Below are 20,527 nucleotides of genomic sequence, written 5' to 3'. Positions count from 1 at the left end.
TTCGGAGTTGGTCGATCGCGGTGTTTTTCGCTGGTACCACGTTGGCTGTGGTCAGTTGCTGCCGCGATGGTGATGTCCGGAGTTACTGGGGCTGCTTTTTCTGCCGTGGTGATGTTCTTCCTTCTTCTTTGATAGCAGGGCATTGTGGTCCCAGGAGTGTCGTCGAGGCTGGAGAGGCTTGTTAAAACTGCCGCGGTAGTCTCTCTCCTTTCTCCCTCTGATGCATTGCATAAACTTCGTTAAAACAGGGCCCCAGTTATACCTTGGGAGTTATTCTAATCTTTGCGCCAAATCAGCCCTGATTCTTTGTTTAATTTTTGGCGGGCTTGATATCTCTTTGTCATATTTGTCATATTAATGTTAACCTGTCTCGGATGTGTCGATCTTTTAAATTTGTTTCTTGATGGGAAAAACTAGCTTTGGTATTTGTAATGTCTGCCTAGGCCTGGGTTTTCCATGCGGGCTGGATGTGCCATTGTCATTATATATATGTGCTGGATTGGTTTCTTGCCCAGGGTGATGGCTAGCTATCTCTGGGTTGATTGTTGCTATGTTAATGTCCCCTGGGGAGAAGGGTTTTCGAGTTTACACAATTCCCCAGACAATTTGTTTTAGCTTCAATACCCCAGACAGCTTCAATACTCAAAACTGGTTTCTTTTGAAGGATAGTTATCCTTTAGTTTTCAGCCCTTCCCACATGGACCCAATCTGCCTTGTAAAATCCCAAATTCGATTAAAACTCGTAGTTTCTTCTAGGTGCACTTTAGGATCTCGAACTTTCTGGTTGATAGCTCCAAATTAAATTTCCTTTCCAATGAGTCCAAACACTGGGGGGGTTTTGCCACAAATTTTGCAACCTTACACCCCCCATGGGTTTACAGGGAACATCACTCATACCTACGCATTTCTGATGCGCAGTGCGTTCAAAGGCTTCACTTCAGAAAAGAAGTGCTGACAGAGATATGCCAGCTCATACAGGCAGACCTACAGCCTACCAGTGGCAACAGAATTGCACTGCCCGTCGAGGTGAAGGTGACTGTGGCACTGGCATTCCATGCCTCCGGATTGTTCCAGGCAGCAGCAGCAGGGGACATATGCTGCATCTCACAGCATACCACACATTGCAGTGACAAGGCCACTGTACGCATGCAGGATGAACTTCATAAAGTTCCTAATGAGCAGGGAGAGCCAGAATGAGAGGGCTATACGTTTTGGACAATTTGCAGGCTTCCCCAAGGTTCAGGGTGCCATTGACTGTACGCACATCACCCTGCAAGCACCAGTACAGAAGGCAGAGGACTTCTGAAACAGAAAGGGATACCACTCCCTAAACGTTCAGCTAGTCTGCGACCACACTCAGCACATCCTCACAGTTAATGCCCGCTATCCAGGGGGAGTGCACAAAATGTACTGAAAAAAATTACTGCATCCTGCAGTACACAAAATGTAAATAAAATATTAACTGCATCCTGCGGTGCACAACATGTTCCCAAAAGAATAACTGCTTCCTGCAGTGGACAAAATTTCAAGGCTCTATGATGAATTCACAGCCATTATTGTGTCTTAGTAATCCCTCCCTGCCCTCCCACTTCCATTCAACCCCCTCCCATGTCTGCTTCTTCTCCTCAATGAAGCCTCACAGTGTGCAGCAAGGCTGCTAGAGGGCAGCTGTGTTGGGGAGTAAGACAATGGAGGACGCACTGGACCAGTTCCTGGCCTGGAAGGCCTGGCTTTCGACTGGGGCTCCTCTTCCTCGGCATGACCAGTCACAGGTGGATGCGGTGTCAACCATCTATGGTGCATGGTTGGCGAGTGAGTGGTGGGATCTAGAGTGCTGTCATCCCATTTCCCTGGAGCCACTCACTCTCCGACGGAGCTGAGCCTTAGCAATCGGAGCATGATGTGTCCCCACACCTTGCTGGCCTGCTTTAGCACCATCACTTCCCTATTGGACAGTGGGGATCGCAGAGAGTGTGGAAGCAGACATGGACTGCATCACCTGGCCAGGTTCAAGCAAAGCTTGCACCTGTGATGTGCCCGTGTCCATGGCGTGATCAATGGCATGCGCCACACACTCTGGAACTCCACTGTCGCTTCTAGAGGCCACCAGCCTCTGTGTGTGGGCAATGATGGCCTCGCTGGACTCCAGACTCGCAATGACAATCTGCGACGGTGCCTCCGCAACAGTCTCAGTGAGATTGTCGATGCACGCTGGGATCCGTCCCAATGCATCAATAAGGTCATGGTGCATTACTGCGCTCTCACTGGACATTTCCACCAGGTCCAGTTCAAGGTCTGCTTGTCTGTTAGCAGACCGACTTTGCTGAATCACCCTCCGGAGAGATGGCCTGCGGGATTCCACCCCAGTACTGTGTTGCTGTACGCCACTGGGACCAGGAGCCTCCGATTCCACAAACCCCGCGAATTCCGTCTCGTCCCCAAAAGAGCTTAATCCTGAGGGTGCAACAGGTGGGCTCGGATGCTCTGCCGGATCAGTGTCCTCCATTGCCTCGTCTTCGTCCGCCTGGCCTGAAGTGGAAGGCTCCCTCGAGGGATACAGCGATTCTGGTTGGTCATCTGTAAGTATAAAACATCAGACGAGTGGTTAGCAGCAGGGGAGGGGGCAGGGTGGCATGAGGAAGGTGGCATAGCACAGGTTCATTCGAGGGCCGCTGCTCCTCCATTACATCTCGCAGTGCACTGGATTCAGTAGCGCGATCCATGTACATAACCTCACTTGCTGAGGGGAGCTCAGCATCACCCGTGGCAACTGTCCGACCTGGTACTCCAATGAGAGCAGAGACCCTCTCATCCATGTTTGTTAGAGGAAGAGTTTGAGGTGGACCCCTGCCTGTCTGCAGCTGCTTCCTTCGATTGTGGCAGTGCTTTGACTGCAAAGAGAAAAATAGGAAAAGTTCAAAAAGGGTCTCTCCGCTGTTGGGCCACATATGCCTACCACAGCAGAATAGGTGATACTGTTTTTATGTTGTATCGGCCTTGTTTCAATTTCTTGCAATGCTGCATTTGCTTCATGAATATGTATTCACTGATTTCACGCATCTACCATGGGAGATGTACGTGATCTTTCAGAAAGCGATAGGAGCAGGTGGAGTTCATTGACAGGGAAGATTTTAAAGCAAGAAGTAATGTGGATATATCATTTAAAGCCAATGGTTGCCTATGTAAGCCTTCATCTTTGTTACTCATTGTGAAAGGCACCCCATGAGTGTTGAGAGGGACCAGAGAAATCATAAATCATAGTGTGTGAGATTAATGTAACAAGCAATGGAGGCATGCATAAATAAAAATGGCACTCATCCTGATGACCCTCATGTGGCCATTGAATTTTTTTCGGCACTGTTGCCAGTCCTGCACACGGTGTCTGCAGCAGACACCTTCTGTGCAATGTCCCTCCATATGTGTTTAAACACAGGTGGAAGTGGTCTGGCTCCCCCAGCAAGTGAGAGCCATCACCTCTCCACTGCACAGACTACGGCCTCACTAGCCTCCCGGCTGAAGTACCTAGCATGCTGCCTTCCCTCCTGATCCTCTATTTCAGCAGAAGTGGCTTAACTGGGCTGGTTTAAATGCGCATGCATGCAGGAAGTTGCTGTGCCCTGCATTTCCGTTTGCAACCGGAAAAGAAAGCAAGAGGGAAAAAAACACAACACGCAGGCGCAAAATGGCCGCCTCCTTTACAGCCGAAAGTTTCGGCTCTGGCGCACAAAGTCAGTCATGCAATGGCTACCTTTAAGCCAAAGTTCATCCAGATGAAATTTTGGCCGAAAATACATGACAAGGGCGCAAACTATTTCGAGGCCCAAACCTTTGTGCTCTGCCCCGATTTGCATCCTGAAATGGTAAAAGCCAAAAATCAAGCCCCTAATTACTAAACTTCACATTTTGTAATGACTTTAATGGTCAATTAATGAGCAAAGCTAACAGTGGAGCGGTGCAAATCGGCCAGTAACTTGTGGCGATTCATAATTCACGGGTATCTCTTCCTCGCGCGGCAGGCGGCTCTGCAGCATGGGACCATGGATTCTGAGCACGCCTTGTTTAATGATCAGCACTGCTCGCTCCGCCTAGCCATTGGAGGCCGGCTTGAAAGGTGCCGTCTTAACGTGATTTATACCGTGGTCAACTATAAAATCGTGAAATTCTGCGTTGGTGAAGCACGGACCATTATCACTGACCAATATGTCAGGAATGCCGTGCGTTACAAACATTGTTCTAAGGCTCTCCACAGTGGTGGAGGTGGTGCTCGAGTTTAAAATGGTGCACTCGATCCCATCCTTGTCGCCACTGTTAAGTCCTGACTTTAATGTACTGACTTACACGAGACACATGCTGAAGTCAAGGCCACTCAGGACCTGCACCTTTAATTCCAGCTCTCCAGTGCTGCACTTGCCTGAGACCTCCCTTTATATACCACAGTGGGACAGGTCTCCTGTAAGTGCACCCCTGGTGGTAAGTTATGCTTATTGTTACAGGTCACATCCATTTACAGTCATGTATAGCATGGTAATATACAGTTATATACAGTAATGTGATATACATGACAGGGATAGCACTGACTGCGTTGAGTACTTCCTTCCAGACAGCCTGTACCACCTACTTATGGGGTTCCTTGCCCTCAGTGCCAAACTTACTGGCTTTTCTGGCCCTGACTTCAGCAAGCAACACCTTCAGAGATGCATCTGAGAATCTAGGGGGCCCATGTAGCTGCTGGCCAACTCCCCCACTGCACCCTCTCCCACAACTCCCAGCAGCTGCTGTTGCTTCTGGAGACATTACTGTCATTCTTTTACTTCCTGCAACTCAGAAAGTTATGTTGTCCTTTAACTGGCAGCAACCTTTTAAAGACTACATCACAACTATATTTCTATCTTTTTCAGCATTGGTAAATCTATCAGGAGTACTATTACCACTTAAAAGGTGCTCAGCTTAGAGAATGGGGAACCCGGGATGAAATTGCAGTGCGTTAATGGCAGATTAACTTTGTGGGTGGTATTCCCATTCCATTGCTAACCCACTGAATGAATTCAACCCCACTATGTTGTTGTGGATATCAAGTGCTAATAAGTTTCCTAATTCTTCTGCTAACATAAGAACATAAGAAATAGGAACAGAAGTACGGCCTCTTGAGCCTGCTCCATGATGAAATAAGATCATGGCTGATCTTCGACCTCAACTCCCTTATTCCTTGATTCTATCGCTCTCAGTCTTGAATATACTCAAAGTGACTAAGCATCCACAGTCTTCTGGGGTAGAAAATTCCAAAGATTCTCAACCTTCTGAGCGAAGAAATTCCTCCTCATCTCAGCCCTAAATAGTTGATCCCTGACTTTGAGACTACGTTCCTTAGATCAAGACTCTCCAGCCAGGGGAAACAGCCTCTCAGCATCTACCCTGTCAAGCCCTCTCAAAATCTTATGTTTCAATGAGATCACCTCTCATTCTTCTAAACTCCAGAGAGTATAGACCCATTCTATTCAATCTCTCCTCACAGGACAACCCTCTCATTCCAGGAATCAAACTAGTGAACCTTCATTGCGACCCCTTAAGGCAAGTATATAATTCCTTAGGTACAGAGACAGAGGGGCCGAAATTGTCCCCTTCCATAAGCTCCATTACTGCATCTAAAAGGTGGGAATGGAGTGGAGAGGCCTTACCAACCGGGGGCAGACAGATGGGCCGACCCTTCCGAAATTGGCCCCGGGCCAGAAGGGGCGGAAACTGGTTTCCATTTCGCTAGTGTTCCTGCCGCATCAGGCACGCCACACATTATTTCCCTGTGGGAGCAGCGCCACCACTAGTCGGTGCCCTGAAAGCCTTTTCTGCTGGTACCCTTCTTGTGGCTGGATGGCACGGCCGCCCTTCAAGGGGAGGTCGGGCTGCAGGTGACATCATTTTATTTTTTATTGTCAGCCGACTGCCAGGTCGGGCCAAAAATTATGCCCACAGGTTTGGACGGGCCGCCAACAGGCAGCCTGGCATGCCCTCTTGGGTGCCAGGCCACTGGCCTGGCCAAAACCCTGCCTGATGGCCAACTGTTTGCCACTAAAGTGGCTGCAGAGTTTGCAGTGGCTCTCCCCTTTAACTGAAGGGCGGCGATGATGACGTGAGTGTAAGCCACTCCAACCTGCCCCACTTCTTCCCTGCTAGTGGTGGACATTCTGACCCGCCCGCACTTCTGCCCATCTCCCCACACCAACACCGCTCCAACCAGAAACAGAAACCAAAGTGCTGAAAATCGCCGGAATGTCTGGCCCATGCATTGGGGCTGATGAAGCACCTAAACAACTGAAGGCATGCCCCATTTGGGCGGAGGGTAATTTCGGCCCCAAAAACTGTAAACAGAATTCCAGGTGTGGTACCACCAAAGCCCCGTACAATTACAGTAATACTTCCTACTCTTGTACTCCAACCCACTTGCAATAAAGGCCAGCATACCATTTACCTTCTAATTGCTTGCTGTACCTGCATGTTAACTTTGTGTGTTTCATGTACAAGGATCCCCAAATCCCTCTGAACACCAACATTTAATAGTTTCTCACTATTTAAAAATATTCTTCCTATCAAAGTGAATACCCTCACATTTCCCCATGTTATACTCCATTTGCCACCTTATTACCCACTCACTTAACTTGTCTATGTCCTGTTGCAGCCTCTTTGTGTTCTCCTCACAGTTTACTTTCACACCTAGCTTTGTATCGTCAGCAAACTTGGATAGACTACATTCAGTCCCTTCATCTAAGTCATTAATATAGATGTCATAGGCAAATGGCCGCCGGGGTGGTAGTTCGCTAGGGAGCACTCCCGCTCCAAACAACTCTCACCAGCTATCGGCAACTTTCCACAACCCAACCTCCCCGCTCCTGCTGTCTAAACCTCCCCTAGCCAAATAGACCCTACTAGGGGGCCCTAAGCACATAAACCCAAACCCTTATCCTTACCCTAGTCCCATCCCCGCGAGTCCCACGAGTTTGTGCCATTCGGGCCTACCTCAGGCTTCTTACCACATCACCCATCGGCGACAGTGACTGGGCCTCCTGCGGTATCTGGACGATCTCCGGCAACCCCCAACGACCTCCGACGACCTTCGGTAACCTTCGACGACCTGCGGCGACCTCCGAAGACCTCCGGTGAGTCCCACGAATTCGGGCCATTCGGGCCTACCGCAGGCTTCCCACCACATCACTCATCGGTGATGGTGACTGGTCCTCCTGCTCTATCTGGACAACCTCTGGCGACCCCCGACGGCCTCCGGCGACCTTCGGAGGTGGCCTTGACCTGGACCTAACTATCGGGCCTCCAATCCCCCCTCTCCAACAGCGATCGGAACACCTCCAGCAACGGCAGTCTGGACCTCCCTGACAATGGCTGGACCCCCCCATGGCGACGGATGACCTCCTCCTCAACGATGACCGGGTCCCCCTCTCCTACTTTGGCGCCTGGCCTCCCCTCCTCCTTCAGCGACGACTGGAGCTCTCCTTCCCCACTGGTGACCTAGCCTCTTCTCCTCCTCCAACACGTGGTGAATATCATGGCTGTGACCCCCCTGCCCTCCCACCCTGAACCCCGGTGGGCCACTGACCCTTCCAACCAGGCCTCGGATCACCTACCACCAAGGGCGCTACCCATCGCTGAGCCTGCAGACAACATCTCACCTAGGCAACTAGGCCCACATAGCAGTGCCTCGTCTCCAGTCGTCTTGAACCCCCTTGCCACTGGATCAAGACCTTGCTCAGCTAAGCCCGTGTGGTAGCCGGTGTACAACAACTATCCATGTTTAAAGAACTCAAGCACAGGCATCTTCCACTCGGTTAACATAAAGTTCGGGACCTGGACAGTCAGGACCCTCATGAACAACCCCAACAGCGACAGGTCGGAATGCCGCACCGCCTAATTGTCCGATAACTTAGACGCTTTGATATCGACATTGCCGCCCTAAGCGAGACCTGGCGGGCAGGAGAAGACCAGCTCAAGGAACAAGGTGGAGGTTATACCTTCTTCTGGAAAGGGAAACCAGAGGCAGAACGCCGCCTTCACAGAGTCGGCTTCGCCATTAAAAACAAGCTGGTTGACCGCCTCAAATACTTCCCCTGCGGGGCTAATGAACGCCTCATGACTCTTCGACTCACCCTATCCCAGAACCAATGCATCACAGTCATCAGTGCGTACGCCCCAACACTCGATACAACTGATAAGGCCGAAGAAGGTTTTTACTCCCATCTCGAAACATTCCTGTCCTGCGTCCCCGCATGCGACAAACTGATCCTCCTCGATGACTTTAATGCCAGGGTTGGCAAGGACACAGACCTCTGGGGAGGCGTGATTGGCAGAGAGGGGGTAGGGAAAGCCAACTCCAGAGGTACCCTACTCCTGACAAAATGTCTAAAGCATGAACTTGTCATCACCAACACCTTGTTCCAACAGAGGGACAAATACAAGACATCGTGGCAACACCCTCGCTCCAAGCACCGGCACCTGCTCGACTATGTCATCATCCAAGCCAGAGATCACCAGGATGTGCGTATCACCCACGCCATGACAGGAGCCGATGACTGCTGGACGGACCACCGCCTAATCCGATCCATCATCAACATCAACATAGCCCCAAAGCGGAGGGGGCAGCAGAAGCAGTGCCGCAAAAAAGTCAATGCCGGAGCACTTAAGGACCCAGCTAAGAGAGCCCTATACAGCCAGCGTCTCACAGCTAACCTGGCATGCCTTGATGACCCCGAGGTGCAGAATGCCCACAGCTTGATCTGCCCTCCAGTCCTCCATAACCAGTGCCTGTGAAGAGACACTCAGTTACTCAACCAGGAAACACCAGGACTGTTTTGATGAGAATGATCAGGAAGTCCAAAAGCTAATAGATCGCAAGTGCAGGGCATTTCTGAGCCTTAAACAACAACCCAACAGGGGAGCACCAAAGCAGCATTACAGACGGCTCAAGGCTGAGGTCCAACAAAAAACCCGGGACCTAAAGAACAGGTGGTGGATGGAGAAAGCACAGGAGATACAGCAGCTGCCGACAGCCATGATGTGTGAGGATTCTTCATCGCAGTCAAAGCCACCTACGGGCCAAACACCCATGGCCCCATCCCACTGCTGGCCAAGAACGGGGAAACACTCATCAAGGACACCGAGGCAGTCAGGGCCCGCTGGAAGGAGCATTTCGAAGATCATCTCAATCGAGACTTGGCCTTCGACTCAAGTGTTTTCGACTCCATCCTGCAGCATGCTACCCGCCACCACCTCAGTAAGATCCCAACACTGCAGGAGGTAGAAAAAGCCATATGACAGCTTAAAAACAAGAAAGCTACGGGTGCAGATGGAATCCCTGCTGAGGCATTGAAGTATGGCGGAGAGACACTGCTGGCGCGAATACACAACATCATCTCTCTAATCTGGAGGGAGGAGAGCAGCAATCATGATCATCTTTAAAAAAGGGGACAAGTCTGACTGCAGCAACTACAGAGGAATCTCCCTGCTACCAGCCACTGGGAAAGTCGTCGCTAGAGTCCTCCTCAACCGTCTTTTTCCCGTGGCCGAGGAACTCTTCCCGGAGTCACAGTGCGGATTTTGTCCCCTACGAGGCACAATGGACATGACTTTTGTGCGACAGCTACAGGAAAAATGCAGGGAACAGCACCAGCCTTTATACAAGGCCTTCTTCTGACCTTACAAAGGCCTTTGACACTGTCAACCGCGGGGTCTATGGAGCATCCTCCTCTGTTTCAGATGACCCCAAAAGTTCGTCACCATCCTCCGCCTGCTCCAGGATGACATACAGATCGTGATCTTACCAATGGATCCATCACAGACCCAATCCACGTCCGGACCGGGGGTCAAACAGAGCTGCGTCATCGCCCCGACTCTCTTCTCAATCTTTCTCGCCGCCATGCTCCACCTCACAATCAACAAGCTCCCCGCTGGAGTGGAACTAAAGTACAGAACCAATGGGAACCTGCTCAACGTGTGCCATCTCCGGGCCGTGTCCAAGATCACCCCAACCTCTGTCATCGAGCTACAGTACACGGACGATGCCTGCGTCTATGCACATACAGAGGCTGCACTCCAGGACATAGTCGACGTATTTTCTGAGGCGTACGAAAGCATAGGCCTTTGGAAAGCAGTAACAGGATCGGTCCAAGTCAGCATGGATTTATGAAAGGGAAATCATGCTTGACAAATCTTGTAGAATTTTTTGTGGATGTAACTAACAGACAAGGGAGAACCAGTGGATGTGGTGTATTTGGACTTTCAAAAGGCTTTTGACAAGGTCCCACACAAGAGATTAGTGTGCAAAATTAAAGCACATGGTATTGGGGGTAATGTACTGACGTGGATAGAGAAGTGGTTGGCAGACAGGAAGCAGAGAGTCGGGATAAACGGGTGCTTTTCAGAATGGCAGGCAGTGACTAGTGGAGTGCTGCAGGGCTCAGTGCTGGGACCCCAGCTCTTTACAATATACATTAATGATTTAGATGAAGGAATTGAGTGTAATATCTCCAAGTTTGCAGATGACACTAAGCTGGGTGGTGGTGTGAGCTGTGAGGAGGATGCTAAGAGGTTGCAGGGTGACTTCGACAGGTTAGGTGAGTGGGCAAACGCATAGTTTGATGCAGTATAATGTGGATAAATGTGAGGTTATCCACTTTGGGGCAAAAACACGAAGGCAGAATATTATCTGAATGGCGGCAGATTAGGAAAAGGAGAGGTGCAACGAGACTTGGGTGTCATGGTACATCAGGCATTGAAAGTTGGCATGCAGGTACAGTAGGCGGTGAAGAAAGCAAATGGTATGTTGGCCTTCATAGCTAGGGGATTTGAGTATAGGAGCAGGGATGTCTTACTGCAGTTGTACAGGGCCTTAGTGAGGCCTCACCTGGAATATTGTGTTCAGTTTTGGTCTCCTAATCTGAGGAAGGACGTTCTTGCTATTGAGGGAGTGCAGCGAAGGTTCACCAGACTGATTCCTGGGATGGCAGGACTGACATATGAGGAGAAACTGGATCGACTGGGCCTGTATTCACTGGAGTTTAGAAGGATGAGAGGGGATCTCATAGAAACATATCAAATTCTGATGGGACTGGACAGGTTAGATGCAGGAAGAATGTTCCCGATGTTGGGGAAGTCCAGAACCAGGAGACATAGTCTAAAGATAAGGGGTAGGCCATTTAGGATTGAGATGAGGAGAAAGTTTTTCACTCAGAGAGTTGTTAACCTGTGGAATTCCCTGCCGCAGAGAGTTGCTGATGCCAGTTCATTGGATATATTCAAGAGTGAGTTAGATATGGCTCTTACGGCTAAAGGGATCAAGGGGTATGGAGAGAAAGGGGTACTGAGGTGAATGCTCAGCCATGATCTTATTGAATGGTGGTGCAGACTCGAAGGGCCGAATGGCCTACTCCTGCACCTATTTTCTATGTTTCTATGTTTGTATGTTTACACTAAACATCCGTAAGACAAAGATCCTCCACCAGCCTGTCCTCACTGCACAGCACTGCGCCCCAGTCATCAAGATCCACGACGTGGCCCTGGACACCGTGGACCACTTCCCATATCTCGGGAGCATTCTATCAACAAGGGCAGGCATCGACGACAAGATCCAACATCGACTCCAGTGCACCAGTGCAGCCTTCGGCCGCCTCAGGTAAAGAGTGTTTGAAGACCATGCCCTCAAAACTGCCACCAAGCTCATGGTCTACAGGGCTGTAGTAATACCTGCCCTCTTGTATGGCTCAGAGACATGGACCATGTACAGTAGACACCTCAAGTCACTGGAAAAATATCACTTACGATGTCTCCACAAGATCCTACAAATCCCCTGGGAGGACAGATGCACCAACATCAACGTCCTTGTCCAGGCTAACATCCTCAGCATTGAAGCACTGACCACACTCGATCAGCTCCGCTGGGCAGGCCACACAGTTCGCATGCCAGATACGAGACTCCCAAAGCAAGTGCTCTACTCGGAGTTCCTTCATGGCAAACGAGTCAAAGGTGGGCAGCGGAAACGTTACAAGGACACCCTCAAAGCCTCCCTGCGAAAGTGCAACATCCCCAATGCCACCTGGGAGTCTCTGGCCAAAGACTGCCCTAAGTGGAGGAAGTGCACCCGGGAGGGCGCTGAGCCCCTCGAGTCTCAACGCTAAGAGCATGCAGAAATGAAGCGCAGACAAAGGAAAGAGCATACGGCAAACCAATCCCACCCACCCCTTCCCTCAACGACTATCTGTCCCACCTGTGACTAAGCCTGTGGCTCTCGTATTGGACTGTTTACCCACCAAAGAACTCACTTCAGGAATGGAACCAAGTCTTCCTTGATTCCTAGGGAATGCCTATGATGATAATATAGATTGTAAATAGCTAGGGTCCTACCAATGATCCTTGCAGCACCATACTAGTTGCAGGCTATCAACCTGAAAATGCCCTGATTATTCGTACTCTGTTTTCTGTCCTTTAACCAATCCTCTATCCATACTAATATATTACCCCCAACCCCATGAGTCCTTATCTTGTGCAACAATCTTTCATGTTGCAATTTATCGAATGTCTTTTGAAAATCCAAATATACTACATCCACTGGTTCCCCTTTATCTACCCTAGTAGTTACATCCTCAAAAAAACAAAAGGGCTCCTAAGCCTCCACTATGGCCGCAAGGAAGCACACGCCAGAAGTGCACTGCTAGAGTTGCCAACTTTGGTTGGAGGCATTCCTGGAAATTTAATCATGCGATGTTCTGACCACATGACATCTGTCCATGTGATGTATGATGACATGACACCTGATAACGTGATATTTGATCACAAGCGATCATTCCTCCAGTTTTCCTCTTTCCTCCGAGCCCCTATTCCCCAGTCTCCATTTCTCCCTCAGCCCCGGGTCACCAATTTCCATGTCTCCCTGAGTCTTCATGTCCCTGCAAGCACCCATTTCCAATCTCCATTTCTCTGTAGCCCCCATTCCCCTGTCTTCATGTCCCTGCAGGCCCCCATTCCCCAGTCTCCATCTTCCTCCCGATACCTGGGGGTCTCCGACACCCAACGGAGTCCCGAGGCCCTGCTGACCCCAGAGACTCACCGATTCCCGGGCACCCCCTGACTCTCGGCCCTCGAATGTTCCTGACACATCAGCTGGTCCCACTATCTGCAGTGGTGGGGCTGGTGCAACCGGGCCGGAGACAGAAAACTACGCATTGGAGCCCAGTGCAACTGACATCGGAATCAAAACTGAAGGTGTAGTAGAGCGATGTCCCCGAGTTAATTCACGTTGCACAGGGACCGATTGCAGCACCAACATGTATGTGTGAACTGGTGATACAACAAACTTTTGTCCAAGTTAACATCTGCTACACTAAACTCCCACATCCTGCAAGAACCACTGTTCTTTCCTGTGCTGCTATTCGTACTGTAGATGGAGTTAAATTATCGTTAAGTTTAAAGTTTATGAGCTAGAAACTGGGTGGTTTATCACCACCCATTACTGCCATAATCAGGTGAAAAATGGTGGCTGCCACTCTTCCGCCCACCAGCGGCGGGTCCCACAGCAGCCTGCATTTTTGTGTGGTCAGCAGCATTGCTGATAGCAGATCATGATGTCAGTGGGTGTGCAACACTCATATGACGCCTGATCTGCGAGTTTAGACTTCGTCACTCCACTTACCGGCATGCATTAAGTACGACAAGCTAAGCAAGTGTCAACAAGCAGGAAAGAGGTTCCAGCAGCAATATTTAAAGGGGTCATCAGCAATCACTTGCACCGGATATGTTTGTTCAGTTTGACTGGCTCTGTGCAATTTTCTGCAACTTCAGCAGTTTTATTAACTTCTTGCAAGGTTCTAAGGTAACACAGAGTGTTGTTGCAAGTGGAGAACACCTTCATTATTATACCAAGGCTTCTGCTCTCAACACTTGCTTACTGTCAGTGGGGCTGTACTGGCAGTCCACCACACGTTCCAGTATCTTCAGGAGAAGAAGCAGAGGCAGCAAAGCAGAGTAGAAGATGCGCACAGAGGGAGGAGGAGGCGAGCAAGGAGGGCTCTCAACAGGAGGCCATACCCACCTAGGGTCTTGCGAGAGCACTTCTCTTATATCCATTTAAGCGAAGATCAGTGTATTATGAGGCTATGCTTCACCAAGGAGGTGGTCACAGAACTCTGTCACCTCCTGCAACCAGACCTGCAGCCCAAGAGCAGGGCAAACACAGCTGTCCCAGTGACAGTCAAGGTCACCATGGCTCTCAATTTCTTTGCCATCGGATCCTTCCAGTCTTTAGCGGGAAACATAGCTAACATCTCAGAATTCGCCAACCATCGCTGCATCAGGGAGATCACTGAGGCTTTCTACACCAGGAGAAGGGAATATGTTGCCTTCGCTCTGCGAAGAGAGAAGGGGGACAAGCGTACATGTGGCTTTGTCAGGATAGTGGGCTTCCCTATGGGGCAGGGCGTCATCGACTGCACACTCATGGCTTTGAAGACAGCATATAACAATTGTGAGATCTTCCGTATCCGCAAAGGCTACCACTCACTTAATATGCTGTTGGTGTGTGACCACGCCTAGCTCTTCCTAATGGTCACTGCCTGATATCCTGGCAGCAGCTATGAAGCCTTCATCCTGTTTCAATCCCATGTAGCACCAATCTTCCAGCCACCACAGCTAACTCGAGGGTGACTGCTCAGACACAAGGGCTATCTGCTCTGCACCTAGCTCATGACTTCCTTCAGCAACGCCAGCACTGGTGTCTAGTACTCATATAATGAGAGCCATGCTTCCATCAGGACCATCACTGAGCAGACCATCGGGTTACTGAAGCAATGGTTCCACTGCCTTGACCGTTCGGGAGGAGCCCTCCAGTACACGCCAGAGTGGGTTTCCAATTTAGTTGTGGTCTGCTGCATGCTTCACAACTTGGCCTATTGAGGGCATAGCCCTTGCCACCAAGGATTGCTGGACTAACTCAGGAGGAGGACGAGGGAGAGGAGGAGGAAGTGGAAGAGGAAGAGGATGAGGAAGGAGGGTGGAGGCAGGCAGTTAATCCTCTTCCAGATGGGTTGTCTGTGAACGCCTCATCAGACTCGGATTCCAAGAATGAAACCCCAGTTCCTCAGCACATCCCCGTAATACCATTCCTCTGTTGTGGAATATCACAGCTTCCTCTTGGACACAAAGCTGAAATGAGAGACACCATAAAAGATTCCAAACAAAATTAATAAATTTATCAAAAATCAATTCACACGTATTTACAGTAACAATATGAACTAATCACCCTTGTGCAATTCTTTAGTGTCTATCGTTCGGATGGCCTTTGCTGCCCTAGAGCAAAGGACATCCGAACTGGGGAACATTATGAAGTGTTCCTCCGGTGGCTGAAGCATGGTGGTGGAAGGCTGCTGAGGTCCCATGGTTGTGGCTGTTGGAAGTCAATCATCCCAGCCCCACAACATCGCTGCAGGAATTCCTCAGGGCAGTGTCCTAGGCCCAACCATCTTCAGCAATGACCTTCACTCCATCATAAGGTCAGAAGTGGGGATGTTCGTTGATGACTGCACAGTGTTCAGTTCCATTCGCAACTCCTCAGATAATGAAGCAGTCTGTGCCTGTATACGGCAAGACCTGGATGACATGCAGGCTTGGGCTGATAAGTGGCAAGTAACATTCGCACCACACAAGTGCCAGGCAATGGCCATCTACAGCAAGCGAGAATCTAACCACCTCCCCTTGATATTTAGAGACATTATCTTCGCCGAATCCCCACACCAACAACATCGTTGGGGTCACCATTGACCAAAAACTGAATTAGATCAGCCACATAAATGCTGTGGCTACAAGAGCAGGTCAGAGGCTGGATATTCTGCAGCGAGTGTCTCACCGTCTGACTCCCCAAAGCCTTTCCACCATCTAGAAGGCACAAGTCAGGAGTGTGATGGAATACGCTCCACTTGCCTGAATGAGTGCAGCACCAACAACACTCAAGAAGCTCGACACCATCCAGGACAATGCAGCCCGCTTGATTGGCACCCTATCCGTCATCTTCAACATTCACTCCCACCAATGTGGCTGCAGTGTGCACCATCTACAAGATGCACTGCAGCAACTCGCCACGGCTTCTTTGGCAGCACCTCCGAAACCTGCGATCTCTACCACCTAGAAGGACAAGGGCAGCAGGCGCATGGAAACACTATCACCTGCAAGTTCCCCATCAAGTTCAAGGCCAATTAGAGATGGGCAATAAATGCTGGCTTTGCCAATGATGTCCACATCCCGGAACAAATTAAAAAAATAGAATGAAGGCATCATGACTGCTGCCAGGATACTGGGCATTCACCTGTATGATATGCTGCATATGGTCACACACCGGTTGGACATTAAGGGAGTGGAATCCCTTTCAGTTCCGAGATATGCTAGAGTTGACATGTGGCGCCCGCAAAGCAATGTTTGTGCAGTCAATGGCACTCTGCACCACAGGGAAGCCTGCAATCCTAGCAAAACCCTTGTGCACGCGTTGTCTGCTTCCTTGTCTTTGTATAGAGAGTCTCAGTGACCTCCCTTCTGCAACAGCGAAAGAAAGACTTACACTTAAACTGATTAAATTTTTTGTGGAGGTAACCAAGAGCGTCGATGATGATAGTGTGTATGATGTAGTGTATATGGACTTTAGCAAGGCTTTGATAAGGTCCCACATGGTAGACTGGTCATGAAGGTTAAAGTCCATGCGATACAGGTCAAAGTGGCAAGTTGGATCCAAAATTGGCTTGGAGGTAGGAAGCAAAGGATAATGATTGATGGATGTTTTTGTGACTGGAAGGATGTTTCCAGTGGGGTTCCACAGGGCTCAGTACTGGGTCTCTTGCTTTTTGTAGTATATATCAATGATTTAGATTTGAATAAACGGAGTATGATTAAGAAGTTTGCAGACAGTACTAACATTGGCTGTGTGGTTGATAATGAAGAGGAAAGTCATGGGCTGCAGGAGGATATCAATCTACTGGTCAGGTGGGCAGAGATGTGGCAAATGGAATTTAGAAGTGTGTGGTGATGCACTTTGGGTGGGCTAATAAGGAAAGGGTATACACATTAGGCGGTAGGCCACTTAATAGTGTAGATGAACAAAGGGACCTTGGAGTGCTTGTCCACAGATCCCTGAAAGTAGCAGGCCAGGTGGATAAGGTGGTTAAGAAGGCATACGGAATGCTTGTATTTATTGGCCGAGGCATAGAATACAAGAGCAGGGAGGTTATGTTTAACGTGTATAATACTTTGGTTCGGCCACAGCTGGAGTACAGCGGGCAGTTCTGGTCGCCATATTATAGGAAGGACATGATTGCACTAGAGAGGGTGCAGAGGAGATTTACTAGCATGCTGCCTGGAATGGAGAATCTTAGTTATGAGGACAGATTGGATAGGCTAGGTTTGTTCTCCTTGGAACAGAGGAGGTTGAGAGGAGACCTCATTGAGGGGCCTATTTCTATTGGTGGAGGGATCTATTAGGAGGGGGCATAGTTTTAAGGCGGTTGGTGGGTGGTTTAGAGGGGATTTAAGGGGGGCTTTTTTACCCAGAGGGTTGTGGGGATCTGGAACTCGCTGCCTTGAAGAGTGGTGGATACAAAAACCTTCACCACTTTTAAGAGATGGTTGGATGGGCATTTAAAGTGTAGTAAGCTGCAGGGTTACGTACCTCGAGCTGGTAATTGGGATTAGACTGGATGACCTTTTGTTGGACGGCACAGATGTAATGGTAAGTACTGCAGGGAATAGAATACGGCCAGCGTGATCTCCTGGGCTAGTTTCGATCACCTGGATGGGTCGGAGAGGAATTTTCCCAGATGTTTTCTCTCTAAATTGGCCTGGGTTTTTATCTGGTTTTTGCCTCTCCCAGGAGATCACATGGCTCCGGTTGGGGTGGAGTGTAGAATGTTTCAGTGTAAGGAGTGTCGCAGTCATATGAGGTGGACTGGTTCGGCTGGGTGCTCTTTGCCTTTCCATCATTGTTCACATGTAACCTTTAGGGCTGCTGACCAAGGGTCGTGCGGCTCTTTGTCGGCCGGCGCGGACACGATGGGCTAAAATGCCCTTCTTCTGCGCAGTAGATTTCTATGTTTCTATGTATATAGAGCCTTTCACGACCATTAGATGTTCCAAAGTGTTTTATAGCCAATGAAGTACTTCTTGAAATGTAATCACACTTGTAATGTTGGAAACACAGCAGCCAATTTGCGCACAGCAAGCTCCCACAAACAGCAATGTGATAATGGCCAGATAATCTATTTTAATGATGTTGATCGAGGGATAAATATTGGCCAGGACACCGGGGATTACTCCCCTGCTCTTCTTCGAAAAAGTCCCATGGGATCTTTTACACCCACCTGAGGGGGCAGATGGAACTTCGGTTTAAAGTCTCATATGAAGATGGCACCGCTGACAGTGCAGCACGCCCTCAGTATTGCACTGGAGTGTCAGCCTAGATTTTTGTGCTCAAGTCTCTGGTGTGGGAATTGTACCCACAACCCTCTGACTCAGAGGTGAGGGTGCTACCCACTGAGCCACGGCTGACAGTGGATGACAAGCTACAAGATGTTGTTAATAGCTCCAGCTCCAGCCTGGCAGGAGCCAGATGCATAAATGTTCATCGCTACGGTCTCCTTCACAGCCACTGGCAATGCGGTCGTTGCCCTGCCCTGAAATGCAGTTATGGCTGAGGAAGGCCTATTAGTGCACTCATGTCTGGGAGCAATTGGTTTGTGCAGAATCCTTGAAGTGAATAAAGATATTTCAGCACTGCCACACCACTCCCTGTAGATATTTGAAACTTGAAACAACTATGGAAAGCAACAAAAATGTGTAGAATTGCAGCAACAGCCATAAGAAATCAACCAGCAACTAACCTGTAAGTAATTGATGATCCCTTTAAATAGCACTGGTGGGGGAGGGGTCCTTTCTGTGCTGAATGTGTTCAGCTGTGCGAGCTTAAGAGAGGGTGATGGCTGGAACGTTGAGCTCCAAAATGGCAGTGCTGGCATCAGACAGCATGACATCATGATCTGCCTGTTCTGCATACTTTCGGCGGACACTCACTGCGCGCCTGCTCATGCCTGCATTAAGATGGTGTCCTTGCGCTTCGCGTCACAAGTGTGCTCGCGTGCTGTGGACGCCAATTTACAGCTCTAAAGGCACTCATCGCACCCAAAAAATGTGCCCTACCAATTTCAATTTCAATAACATGGAGGCTTTCTTTATGTACAAGGGTGCACGTGAGTGTCTGTGGTCCAATGACCACTGACAGCCGCTCCCCCTGGTGGCAGGTAAACCCAGGCATACATTCATTAAATCATTCCCGCCCCCAAGATCTTGGTATCAGACCTATTTACAAATTGGGATGGTCCGGGGCTTTCCGCTCCCTAGTTGATCGTCTCAGTTCAATTCCAGATCTGGGTGAGCTCTCCGAGTCATTCATGACTTGAGGCTGGGTAGCCGATCTAATGGGAGTAGCAGTGTCCTTGTCGGGGATTTAAGGTCCAGATTCATTGACAACAGCAGAGTCTTCGGATGGCTGAGTATGAATTGGTTGGTCATTGATGGTGTCTTCTTCAAGCTGTTCCGGTTCGTCTGTGTGTCGCAATTTCATCTGATCAATGTGCCTCCTGCATGTTTGTCCATAAGTGAGCCTGACAATAAGCACCCTGTTACCCTTCTTGGCCGTAACAGTGCCAGTGACCCACTTGGGGCCATAATTTAGCACATACACAGCATCATTAATAGAGATGTCGCGTGACACGGCAATGCGATCATGATACCACTGCTGATGTTGATGTCTGTTTTCGACGTGTCGTTAAGATCCGGGTGGACAAGCGAGAGCCTGGTCTTGAGACCTCTCTTCATCAACAGTTCAGCAGGGGGAATCCCGGTAAACGTGTGGGGTCTCGTCCTGTAACTAAGCAGTATGCATGACGAGCAAGCCTGCAAAGAACCGTGAGTTATGCTTTTCAGGCTCTGCTTGATGGTTTGGACGGTCCGCTCCGCTTGACCATTGGACAAGGGTTTGAATGGTGCTGACCTTACGTGCTTGATACCATTGAGTCTCATAAACTCTTGAAACTCCAAACTCATGAAGCACGATCCGTTGGCGCTCACAACAATATCGAGCAGACCATGAGTGGCGAACATGGCACGAAGGCTCTCAATGGTGGCTGTGGATGTGCTGGATGACATGATTACACATTCTATCCAGTTGGAATATGCATCCACCACCACCAAAAACATTTTGCCCAGGAAAGAACCCACATAGTCAATGTGGATCCTCGACCATGGTTTGGATGGCCACGACCACAGATTTAGCAGATATTCCACTGGTGCATTGCTTAACTGCATGCAAGTGTTGCACTGATGCACACATGACTCCAAATCAGAGTCAATGCCAGGTCACCAAACATCATCACAATATCAGGTACTGTGTAAATCCCATGCAAATCTCTCCCTGCCTTTCTTGGACATAACAACACAGTTACCCCAT

This window comes from Pristiophorus japonicus, chromosome 10 (assembly GCF_044704955.1).
Source record: "Pristiophorus japonicus isolate sPriJap1 chromosome 10, sPriJap1.hap1, whole genome shotgun sequence".
Lineage (NCBI taxonomy): Eukaryota > Metazoa > Chordata > Chondrichthyes > Pristiophoridae > Pristiophorus > Pristiophorus japonicus.
This window is presented reverse-complemented; position numbering follows the sequence as displayed.